General features: G+C 38.9%; 1 protein-coding gene across 1 annotated transcript in view; it reads right to left on the bottom strand.

Moving 5' to 3' along the window:
* The window catches only part of cacna2d3a (calcium channel, voltage-dependent, alpha 2/delta subunit 3a), a 418,100-nt gene that overhangs the window by 239,461 nt on the left and 165,997 nt on the right, over positions 1-12,642 (bottom strand). The gene's annotated exons all lie outside the window — the stretch shown is intronic.

Raw genomic sequence — 12,642 nt, 5'->3', positions numbered from 1 at the left:
CTACTGGTAAGGTAGGATTCTGACTTTTGTGTGCTATGTACTTGACTCAGTTGGATCTAGATTGAACAGGTCTACTGTTGTCTCAGAGATGGTGCTTCACACCTCTCTCCCTGTCTAATTTCAACATCTTATCCTTCAAATTCCATGCAGTTACAGTTACCTCCACAATCAACCTTCTCATAATCGTCATCTACTGCTCTCCTGGTCCCCTAGGAGACTTTCTTGAAGAAATGGACATGCTCCTCAGTCTTTTCCCTACCGACAGCAACCCTCTTACAGTCCACGGAGCCTTCAACCTCCCCTCTGACAAGCTCGAGTCCTCTTCCCTTCTCCCTCTTCTGCATTCCTTCTCCTTGCCATTCAACAGCTGCCCACCCACACACAAGCAAGGAATTGTCCTGGACCAGGTCTTCAGTCACCCCTCTCCAGATACAGACATCAATGCTACCCCACTCCACACCTCCAATCATCACTTGGTATCCTTCACAATCACTCTCCCTATCCTGCCTAAAACTATCTATCAATACTTCTCTCCTACCCATCAAAACCTCCATTCTATCTCTCCTTCCTCCATACAAATGTGGCTTTTAAGAATTTTTCCACATGGTTTCACACGATTCATCACGTGTGATCACGCGGTACCCTTCTTAGAATTTAAATAAATTCTATAAATAAATAAATGCATCACACAATAACCACCAGGTGGCGCATGGAACAACATACTGTAGCTGAACACAGTACAATAAAAAAATGGAATGGTGTGGTTGAATGGTTCACATAAAATATTATGTTTCTCATCAAAACTTATGATAAACCTAATTTAAACAGGTTTCTAATTACAAGATTTAATTATATAAAGTGAGCATGATCGAGTGACATAGTACAGGTACAATAACTATAGTATTTAAATTAACATGGCTACAGCATGTAATATGCATAGTGCAATGGTAACATGCAGGATTTTTATTCTAGTGACCAGAGTTTGAGCCTCAGCTCAGTTTAGTGTTTTTTAAATGAGTGGGTTTGTTTCCACTGTAGAAAGTTCCTCAAAGTACCGTTGAATGAATTCCATCTTCTCCTTTTTTGCCAATGGAAACTTTTGTTCTTTTCTTAGATTAAAAGTTTTATTATTTTAAAAAATGGTTTAAAGTGAACACAGAAGTCCACACACTGAAAAAAGCCCAGTGAATTTACTTAATTCAAATTCGTACATAGGTTCCACATGATTGAATAGAGTTACATTAACATAATTTATTTTCGTACATCAAACATGATTTGATCATATATTTTCAATGCCCTGAATAAAATTAAACTTCACCTGAGCATTGGACCCCGGCTGCTGACATTCTGCAACAGCCACATTACCGCTGTGTTATTCTACCACCCACACTTTACCCATGTTAATTTAAATACTATAGTTTTAATACTTGTACTGTGTGAATCAATCAAAATTAAACCAAATATTAAAACATTGTTCAAAATTATGCTGTAGAATTTCAGTTTCCCTTCACTGGAACTAAGAGGCCCAAACACGTTGCAGCATGACAATGCCCCTGTGTAAAAAGTAAGATCCATAAAGACATGGCTTGCCAAGTTTGGTGTGGAAGACCTCGAGAAGCCTGCACAGAGCCCTGACCACAACCAAACAAGCATGTTTGGGATAGACTGGAACACTGACCACACCCCAGACCTCCTTACCAGACATTGAGTTCATGCCTGAACTCACTAAAGCTCTTGTGGCTGAATTGACAATTCCCCAACGTCACACTCAAAAATCTAGTGAAAAATCCTTCCCAGAAGAGTGGAAATTATTATAAAAGCAAAGGGGTGGGGGGCAACATCTGGACTGGGATTGTAACAAACTTCAAAGTCAGGCAAGGAGGAGGCAGGAACAGGCTGAATGTGAACATAAAGTTTAATAATAAATATAACTCAAACATAAAATAAAACACACAAATGTAACTCAAACACAAAACACACGTGCGTCTCTCTCTCCCCCTCAAGCACTTCCAGCCATTCCTTTACTGCTCTCTCCCACTGATTAGATCACTCTAGACGTGTGTCCTCACAGCCTGACCCCTCCCTCTTCTTCATCACAGGGATGTTCAACAAACACATATGGGTGTGATGTTCAGGTGTCCACTAACTTTTGCCAATATATAGTATTGTATTGTACACACACAAGTATGGCTTCAAGTATGGATCAAATACACTCACTTACCAACCACTTTATTAGGAACACTGGTTACTAATAATTATCAAATTATCCAATCAGCCAATCAGATGGCAGCAGTGCAATCCATAAAGCCATTCAGATACAGATCAATATCTTCAGTTAATGTTCACATCAAATATCAGAACTTTGGAGTGACATGATTGTTAGTGCCAGGCTGGTGTGTAAAACATAAAAACATCTAGTGAGCAGTTCTGCAGGTAGAAGCCCCTTGTTGATGAGGTCAGAGGAGAATGGCCACACTTGTTTGAGTTAATGGGAAATATATGGTTACTCAAATAATTACTGTTTACATCCAAGCTAATCAGAAAGGCATCTAAGAACGCACAACATATAAGGTTGATGGGCCACAAAAGCAGAAGACCACGTTGGGTTCCACTCCTGTGAGCAAATAACAGGACCCCGACGCTACAGTGAAACTGGACAGTTGAAAGTTGAAAAAGTCACTTGATCTGAGATTATTTCCTATTTTGATGTGAACGTTCCAATGAAGCATAGCGCTGCTGCCTCATGCTGCTGGATAGTGTTGGATAGTGTATTTAAAAAGTCCTTTATTTCCTTTCAGGAATGTTTTGTCCCATTAATTATTACATTATCACATTTTTATATTCAGAAATAGCATTAAGCAGATGCATGGAAAAATTCTGTAAAACACAAGTGGGAATTAATTTTCTTTTCTACCTGCTCTCCGTAGTTTGCTTCCAAGAATTCTCAGGAGACCTAATTTCAACAGTTAGACTATGTTATTTTAGAAGCCATTAATCTCTGCTGAAACAAACAATGGTAAAATGTGAGGTTTTGTTAGCGATGTGCATGTGACTAAATAGGACCTACATGTTGCTAGAAGAAGGTCATGCAATGACAGAAATACTATGAATCGTTGCATCTGCCACATCTAGCAAGGTTAAGATATAAAAAGTGAAACAACAAGGCAGCTGTGTGTAATACAGTGGCCAGGAAGAATACAGTGTTCAGAAATCCCAGCAATGCTGCTGTACTACACTCACATATGCACACAATGTTTAAAAATATGAAGGGATTTAAAACAAAAAAACAACAACAACAAAACAACACTCAACAGGTTTATTTAGTACCATTCAAATGGAAAGCTAGGCCTCAAGAGCTTTGTTGGTGAAAATGATTATGGCCTTCTGTAAGCAATTATTGTGATTATCACCTCCATAAAAGCATCCTCATGATAACGATGATACTAACTATTCCAATCTGTATAATTAGTGTGAAGGATCTGATACCCCCCATCCCCCTAACACCCTCCCCCAACACATTAACAGCCACATTAACGTCCACAAACATGTCCAGAGAAAGAGAGCGAGAGAATTAGAATTTTCAAAAGACCTTTATATTTATTATATACATATACATACATACATACACACACACACACACACACACACATATATATATATATATATACAGTGGGGGAAATAAGTATTGAACGTGTCAACATTTTTTTCAGTAAATATATTTCCAATGAGGTTATTCACATGAAATTTTCACCAGACATCAGTATTAACTCAAGAAATATGGAAATATAAAGAATTCACAACATTAAAGTCCATAAATAAAGTTATGTGTAATAAAGTGGAATGAGTATTGAAAAAAGTATTGAACATGTTAAGAAAAAGCAGTTCTCCAAGGCAAGGTAAGGCAAGGAACCAGTTGAAATCCGTAAGTAATTATACCTCCATCTGTTCAAATTAATTTCAACTGGGTTAGTAAATTGATGGTCTATAAAAAGGCTTTTCATTACCAAGGTGTCACACAAGAAACATCTCATGATGGGTAAGAGCAAAGATATCTCCCAAGACCTTTGCAAACTTACTGTTGGAAACATATTGATGAAATCAGATAAAGTTGTATTTCAAAACTTCTGAATCCTCCATTAAGTACCATTGAGGCCATTATCCGCATGTGGAAGCAACATCACTCCCTCATCAACCGGCCACGCACAGGAGCTCCTCGCAAGATTTCTGACCAGGGAATGAGAAGAATACTCAGAAGAGTAGCAAAAGAGCCAAAGACCACTCAGACAGAGCTCCAGAAACACTTGGAGGCAGCAGGCGCCATCATCACGGAGAAAACAATAGGCAATTCACTCTACTGCTCATGCTCACCCCGAGGACTCTAAAGACTCTAAAGAAAAGGCATGTCGAAGCTCGGTTAAAGTTTGCTACAACTCATTTGGACAAGCCTATGAAATACAGGGAGAGTTTAGTCTGGTCAGACGAGAGCAAAATTTAACTTTTTGGCTGTCATACTACACACCATGTTTTGAGGAGAAATGGCACTGCACATCACACTTAAAACACTATACCAACAGTGAAGTTTGGAGGTGGAAGCATCATGGTGTGGGGCTGTTTTTGCATGATACTGGCAGACTTCATATAATTGAAGGAATGATGAATGGAGCCCTTTACCGGGAGATTCTTGAGAAGAATCAGCTGCCATCCACCAGGATGATGAAGATGAGACATAGGCGGACCTTCCAGCAGGACAATGATCCAAAACATAGAGCAAAGGAAACTCTCAATTGGATTAAGAGAAAAAAAATCAAGGTGTTAGAATGGCCCAGTCAATCACCTGACTTGAATCCAATTGAACAAGATTTAAAGACAATATGTTTAGAAGAATGGGCCAAAAATCACACCTAAATACTGTGGCCGATTAATTTCTTCATACAGGAAGAGTCTTGAAGCTGTCATTACAAACAAAGGCTTCTCCACGAAGTATTAAAGAAATTTCAGTTAGTGTGTTCAATACTTTTGTCCTGTGTCATTCCGCTTTATTACACATAACTTCATTTATGGACTTTAATGTTTGGATTTCTTTAAACGTGTGGATGTCTTGAGTTAATCCCAAAGTCTGATGAAAATTTCATGTTAATAGGCTCATTGGAAATATGTTTACTGACAAAAATGTTGACGCATTCGATACTTATTTACCCCAGTGTATGTGTATATATAAATATAAATTGTATATACAGTATCTCACAAAAGTGAGTACACCCCTCACATTTTTGTAAATATTTGATTATATCTTTTCATGTGACAACACTGAAGAAATGACACTTTGCTACAATGTAAAGTAGTGAGTGTACAGCTTGTATAATAGTGTAAATTTGCTCTCCCCTCAAAATAACTCAACACACAGCCATTAATGTCTAAACCGCTAGCAACAAAAGTGAGTACACCCCTAAGTGAAAATGTCCAAATTGGGCCCAAAGTGTCAATATTTTGTGTGGCCACCATTATTTTCCAGCGCTGCCTTAACCCTCTTGGGCATGGAGTTCACCAGAGCTTCACAGCCATTAATGTCTAAATCGCTGACAACAAAAGTGAGTACACCCCTCAGTGAAAATGTCCAAATTGGGCCCAATTAGCCATTTTCCCTCCCCGGTGTCATGTGACTTGTTAGTTTTACAAGGTCTCAGGTGTGAATGGGGAGCAGGTGTGTTAAATTTGGTGTCATCGCTCTCATACTACCTCATACTGGTCACTGGAAGTTCAACATGGCACCTCATGGCAAAGAACTCTCTGAGGATCTGAAAAAAAGAATTGTTGCTCTACATAAAGATGACCTAGGCTATAAGAAGATTGCCAAGACCCTGACACTGAGGTGCAGCACGGTGGCCAAGACCATACAGCAGTTTAACAGGGCAGGTTCCACTCAGAACAGGCCTCGCCATGGTCGACCAAAGAAGTTGAGTGCATGTGCTCAGCGTCATATCCAGAGGTTGTCTTTGGGAAATAGACATATGAATGCTGCCAGCATTGCTGCAGAGTTTGAAGGGGTGGGGGGTCAGCCTGTCAGTGCTCAGACCATACGCCGCACACTGCATCAAATTGGTCTGCATGGCTGTCGTCCCAGTAGGAAGCCTCTTCTAAAGATGATGCACAAGAAAGCCCGCAAACAGTTTGCTGAATACAAGCAGACTAAAGACATGGATTACTGGAACCATGTCCTGTGGTCTGATGAGACCAAGATAAACTTATTTGGTTCAGATGGTGTCAAGTGTGTGTGGCGGCAACCAGCTGAGGAGTACAAAGACGTGTGTGTCTTGCCTACAGTCAAGCATGGTGGTGGGAGTGTCATGGTCTGGGGCTGCATGAGTGCTGCCGGTACTGGGGAGCTACAGTTCAATGAGGGAACCATGAATGCCAACATGTACTGTGACATACTGAAGCAGAGCATTAACTGTACGCAGTATTCCAGCATGATAACGACCCCTAACACACCTCCAAGACGACCATTGCCTTGCTAAAGAAGCTGAGGGTGAAGGTGATGGACTGGCCAAGCATGTCTCCAGACCTAAACCCTATTGAGCATCTGTGGGGCATCCTCAAACGGAAGGTGGAGGAGCACAAGGTCTCTAACATCCACCAGCTCCATGATGTCTTCATGGAGGAGTGGAAGAGGACTCCAGTGGCAACCTGTGAAGCTCTGGTGAACTCCATGCCCAAGAGGGTTAAGGCAGCGCTGGAAAATAATGGTGGCCACACAAAATAGACACTTTGGGCCCAATTTGGACATTTTCACTTAGGGGTGTACTCACTTTTGTTGCCAGCGGTTTAGACATTAATGGATGTGTATTGAGTTATTTTGAGGGGACAGCAAATATACACTGTTATACAAGCTGTACACTCACTACTTTACATTGTAGCAAAGTGTCATTTCTTCAGTGTTGTTACATGAAAAGATATAGTCAAATATTTACAAAAATGTGAGAGGTGTACTCACTTTTGTGAGATACTGTGTGTTTGTGTATATATATATATATATATATATATATATGTATATATATACACACACACACAAACACATTATCTTAATTGGTATACAAACTGCAACTTGTCAACAATGACTTCACACAAAGCCCTTTTATAACACCAAATCAAATAATAAGAAAAGAAGGAAAGTGTGAGAGAGAAAGAGAGATACACAGAGAAACAGAGAGACAGAGAAAGCAAGAGAGACAGAGAGAGAAAAGGACAGAGTGAGTGTGTGAGTGAGTGAGAGAGAAGAAACCATGTATGGCATGTGCATCATTAATTAAAATTTATTTGAATGTAACTTTTTCTGTCTTTAATGGTTAGATTACATTAATCATTACCTTAAATCCTTTCAGGAACATTCGTCACCTAACATCAGTGAACAAGGGATGATGAACATTTCCTATTCCTTTCTTTCATTCAAAGGTTTTAATTTTATGATTGCCACCCCTTTCAAGTTAAGAAACTGTGTTAGGAAGGTGCATAAGAACATGTTCTAAAACACTACTGGGAATTTATTTTCTATCTGCTGTTCTTAATCTGCTTCCAAGAGTTTTCAAGAGGCCTTTTTTCCCCACAGTTAAATGCCATTTTTTTTAGAAGCCAAGCCATCACTGCTGCTGAAATCAACAACAGCATAAAGGTGAGCTTTTGTTAGCAATGAATATATGACTAAATACAGCTTTATATGCTGCTAAAAAATATAGGTGATGCAATGACAAAAATATTGTCAAGTACTAATAATTATTGTCAGGTTGTCATGTCCCTAAATATTTGGACATTTGGATATTTGGACAAAATTATTGTTAGTCTATTGTTGTCTACCACAGTACATTGGAGTTGAAATTAAATAAATAATTTATGGCCAAAAACTTTACCATACTGGCCTTTACTATAGTTGCCTTGAGTTCCTGTTCATTCTCGGGGCATTTTGCCTTTGGTTTTGTCTTCAGCAAGTGAAATGCATGCAATTAGATTCAGGTCAGGTGACTGACTTGGCCATTACAGACTATTACAGACCATTACACTTCTTTGTCTTGGATTACTTCATTGTCCATCTGTACTGTGATGTGCAGTCCAATGACTTTTGAAGCTTATTGCGTTTTGAAGCATCCAGATCTTGGTCAGTTTTAAAATAAACATAATTTAATTTAGGCAAAGGCAAATTATAAATTAAGTTAATTTTCATTAGTTTATGTTTTTAGTCTGCAGAGAAACCATAGAAACATGGAATAAATCCTGGTACAAAATGTAACTCACAGACACCAAAGAAGTATATAAGTCAAAAATGAGCTGAAAAAATCAGTAGAAGATGGGCTCTTTATAGTCAATGAATTATGTTTAATTCAATAATGAGACCAAGCAGAATTAGTCTATATTTGATAATCAGTCTATATTTGATTCAGATTTGTAGTAAAAATGAGCAGTATCAATTTGTTCTTCCCTCCGAGAGGTAAGATGAACAGCAAAATGGCCAATTTGTTTTTTACTAAAATACACACTCTACCCAGATATCTTTTGCAAATTCGAAATGGGACATTACACCAGTCATTTAGGGAAGTAATCTGCACTTGGAAAAGAATGAATTTCTCAATTGGGGAATGCTTTTTTACTTTCTGTCTGTATTTCTCTCTCTCTCTCTCTCTCTCTGCCTGTTTCTATCTCTATTTCTCTCTCTCTCTCTCTCTCTCTCTCTCTCTCTCTGCCTGTTTCTATCTCTATTTCTCTCTCTCTCTCTCTCTCTCTCTCTCTCTCTCTCTCATCATACTGGCTATAATGGTTTTAAAAGCAGCCTGAAGTCTTTTTAGGATCTTGATGCATAATTTCCATAATGATAGTTGATGAGCAATAGAGAATCTTGATTTTTGAGGGACATACAACGTCTATAATAATCATTAATGTTTGTGTGATCTTGTGAATAATGCACTGATGTTGATGGTAATGATGGTGGAGTTTGCGATTAATGTGGGTATTTATGTAGAATTTCCAAATGATTCATATGTTCTTGAAGGGATTTTGATATGGAAATATGTCTTTTTGTTCATACTGATAGTTTCCTTTTTCACTCTTTCTTTTCATAACACTTCCTCTAAAATCCATCGATACCCACTGTTTGTCGATTTGTTCCTGGTTCAGCCAATGAGATTCATAGCACTCCTTTAGCACAGAGATTGGACTTGATGCTGCAGTATATCTAACACCTTCAGTGCAAACTCTCTCTTTAAATGATAATCAGAGATAGTTCCATTGTGGGGGACACTGTTAGGAGAGTATGGTGGGTTTTGAATTTTCACTGAGAAGCTGGGTTAGGTTTAAACCAAATTTTGGCAAATGTTAGTGATTTGATATGCAGCTGAGGATTTATGATACAGATTTATGATCTTCAAATGATGTCTAGTGGAGTATTTCTTTTCAGCAAAGCTAGCAATTTACTAGTGGTAGTTGTCAACTGCTCTTTCAAGTGTGTGTTATGGTTTTTATTTAGCTGAATAGTGTAGATTGAAGTGCAAATACATTTGCTTTCTCCCACACAAAGTTGAGATATTCATAGCATATGTGAAACCAGCTGTTGTGAGTTTGACGCCACTTTTTAAGGTTTTGCAGAAAGAAGCCGCATTGTTTTCTCACGTTTCATTCATATGAACACATAATTCCCAGAAGAATGTTTACCCCAAGTAGTATATCTCTCCAGGTAATATACTTGCCTAGGGCCTTAGTCTCCAGATTTAGTGTCTAACTGTTGCTGAAAGTGTCTTCAGATTGGCAAACGCAAACCAGAAATGCTCCTTGAATCTTTGTAATTAAGCCTAGGTATGAGTGTCATAAAAGAAAGACAGGACATAATTTTGGCTCAATACACTACTTTCTTACAATAGGTAGGTAAATATGGCATGCATATGTCTTTATTCACTGTCAACTTAGTATAAAAATGCATTACCTCTACATAAGCAAATCTAGTTAATGTAGACTATATTGGACAGTCAAGCTTATTGAAAGATGGAATGCAGCTAACCTGAATGATTGCTTTGTCTAGTATACCATATTGAAATATAATATTTATATCATCAGAATATAATATTGAAATGTGCTGTTTTTAATTAGACTTTGCAAAAGCACTAGAAATATAATATTCTGATTAATACCTGTAAAAAGTGTGGTCTAGGGTCTCTTACATGCTAACCATGTGAAATATATGCCTCCTGCAATGTCTTAGCCATGGTTTAAACGAAACAATGCAAATATCATTTCAATTTAATCATTAAGCATTATTAAGTGTTATGGCAGGTTGGCTCTGTACCCTATATTACCATCATTAAAAGCCTGAAAATATAAAATATTTCACTAGGTTAAAATATGGCAAAATTTCTAGGGTTGGCTGTCAAAATTCAAGTCACCTTACCTTGGTTCACATGCTGCTAACAATTTGTTCCATGGATATGAGTATTAGTCACTATTAGATAGCAAGGTGGATACTGTCAGCAGCCCCATTGTTGTAGTGTGATAATGCACAAAAGAGCTAATTGACCAAACTGAAAGTGAGCACACCTGACAGATTCTGGATTAGCTAAAGACTAGACTGACATAGAACAGCAGGCAACCAGTGCTGTTTATTTCATTTTATGTAAAACTATATTTAAAAGAAAGAAAGTAGAATTTGGAATTCGGAACATGTGAGTGAGAAGGCACGTGGAGTGAGCTCCTGAGCATTTTATCTTTTAATTGTACTTTTCAGGCAACCTGAATCTTTTCTAAGACATTTGGTGCGCTCCTTTTCAATTACTTGGTCTACAAGTATAACCAGAAAGGAATTATGGCTTCTGAAAGACTACGGAAACCTAAATCTTCACCGAGCACGACGAGTCATGGCAACAAGCTACCACTGGATTTGGAAAATCTCCGCAACACTCTAATAGTGGAGCTAACATCTACCATCGCAGTACAGGTGAAAGCAGCTATTGACTCAGCTCTAGCCCCAGTTGTTGCGTCTTTTGAGAGTTTTAAATCGGGCATTGAATCACAAGGATGACGTATTGACAAGCTTGACCAGCACCTGAACGATTACAGTGACCGCATTGTACACTGGAACAGATGGTGCTAAAGCTAACATCAGCTAACAAACAACTCACCGGGAAAGTTGAGGATTTGGAGCCCCGTTCACGGCGCTGCAATCTCTGGGTCATCGGTATTCCGGAACGAGAAGAAGGGAGCAATCCAGTAACGTTTATGTCTAAATTTTTCCAGGATGTCCTCGGCTCGGAAATCATTCCGACTGCTCCATTGCTGGATCGAGCGCACCGTATTGGCCCCATGCCCTTGGAGGAGCAGCGAGAGAATCAGGGGTCCAGAGTGATGATTGTGCGGTTTCACTACTTTCACAACAGAGAAAAAGTTGTTCGACACGGGAATTGGAATCAACTTTTCCATCAGGGCAATAAGGTCTTCATCTTTCCTGACTTCAATTCCAGCGTCGCTAAGAGGAGGGCGGCCTTCGCTGCGGTGAGGAACAGCTTGCGTGAGAGAAATGTGCGGTCTTCTCTCAGATACCCTGCTCGCCTTCGGATAGACCTCAGTGATGAGAAGCTGCAATTCGACTGTCCCCAGAAAGCGCAACGGTAGTTTAATGAACGGTATCCTCCATCTTAAGCTGTCTACATGACAATTAACCGATTTATTAATACCTGTAATGTGACTGTAAAATGCGCGGATGTGGACAACTATATCAGTTTCCATGTAAATCTATAGGTTGCCTGAGATACATGGCAATTGTGGCACCTTTTACGCTTGGGAGTGACTTCACACAACAAGAATAGGTATGGTTTACAAGATGGACTGATATCATGGATCCGTTTATTATATGTGGAACCGCAAGCTTCCATATATACCAACGATGCTAAATCTGACTATTTTACTTTGTCACGGGGTACGTGCCAGGAATGTCCTCTGTCTCCCTTACTTTTTGCCATAGTAATTGAGCCTCTCTCGATAACGCTTAGAACTCTTCCTGTATTTCAGGGTATAATTCGCAAAGGAATTGAACATAAACTAGCCCTGTATGCTGACGACTTAATATTTTATGTTACAGATCCAATTGCATCTATTCCAGAGATAATACGCGTATAAAATGACTTGGGAAATTTTCAGGGTATAAACTGAACCTACAAAAGAGTGAATGCTTACCCAAAAACCAATCTGGCCAAGAGATAAAACAGACTGAAATACCTTTTCATTTGGAGGATTCAAAATTCAAATATCTCGGAGTTAATGTCACCCGTTCCTATTCTGCATTAATGGTGGCAAATTTTACATCCGTAATTTCATACATGAAGTCAGCCTTTCAAAGATGGGCAGCTCTACCATTATCCCCTCTTGGTAGAATAAACACGATAAAAATGAACATTCTTCCAAAATTCCTCTACTTTTTTCAATCCATCCCTTTGTTTTTACCCAAATCTTTCTTCAAGAATATAGACCAATTAATCTCCTCTTTCATATGGATGGGAAAAACTCCCAGGGTTTCCAAATTTTCACTTCAAAAGAGTCGACTGAGTGGTGGCCTCTCATTGGCCAATTTCATGTATTATTATTGGGCGGCTAATATTCAGAAACTGGTGCTCTGGG

Source organism: Ictalurus furcatus, chromosome 5 (genome assembly GCF_023375685.1).
Source record: "Ictalurus furcatus strain D&B chromosome 5, Billie_1.0, whole genome shotgun sequence".
In the NCBI taxonomy this organism is placed as follows: Eukaryota; Metazoa; Chordata; class Actinopteri; order Siluriformes; family Ictaluridae; genus Ictalurus; species Ictalurus furcatus.
This window is presented reverse-complemented; position numbering and strand designations above follow the sequence as displayed.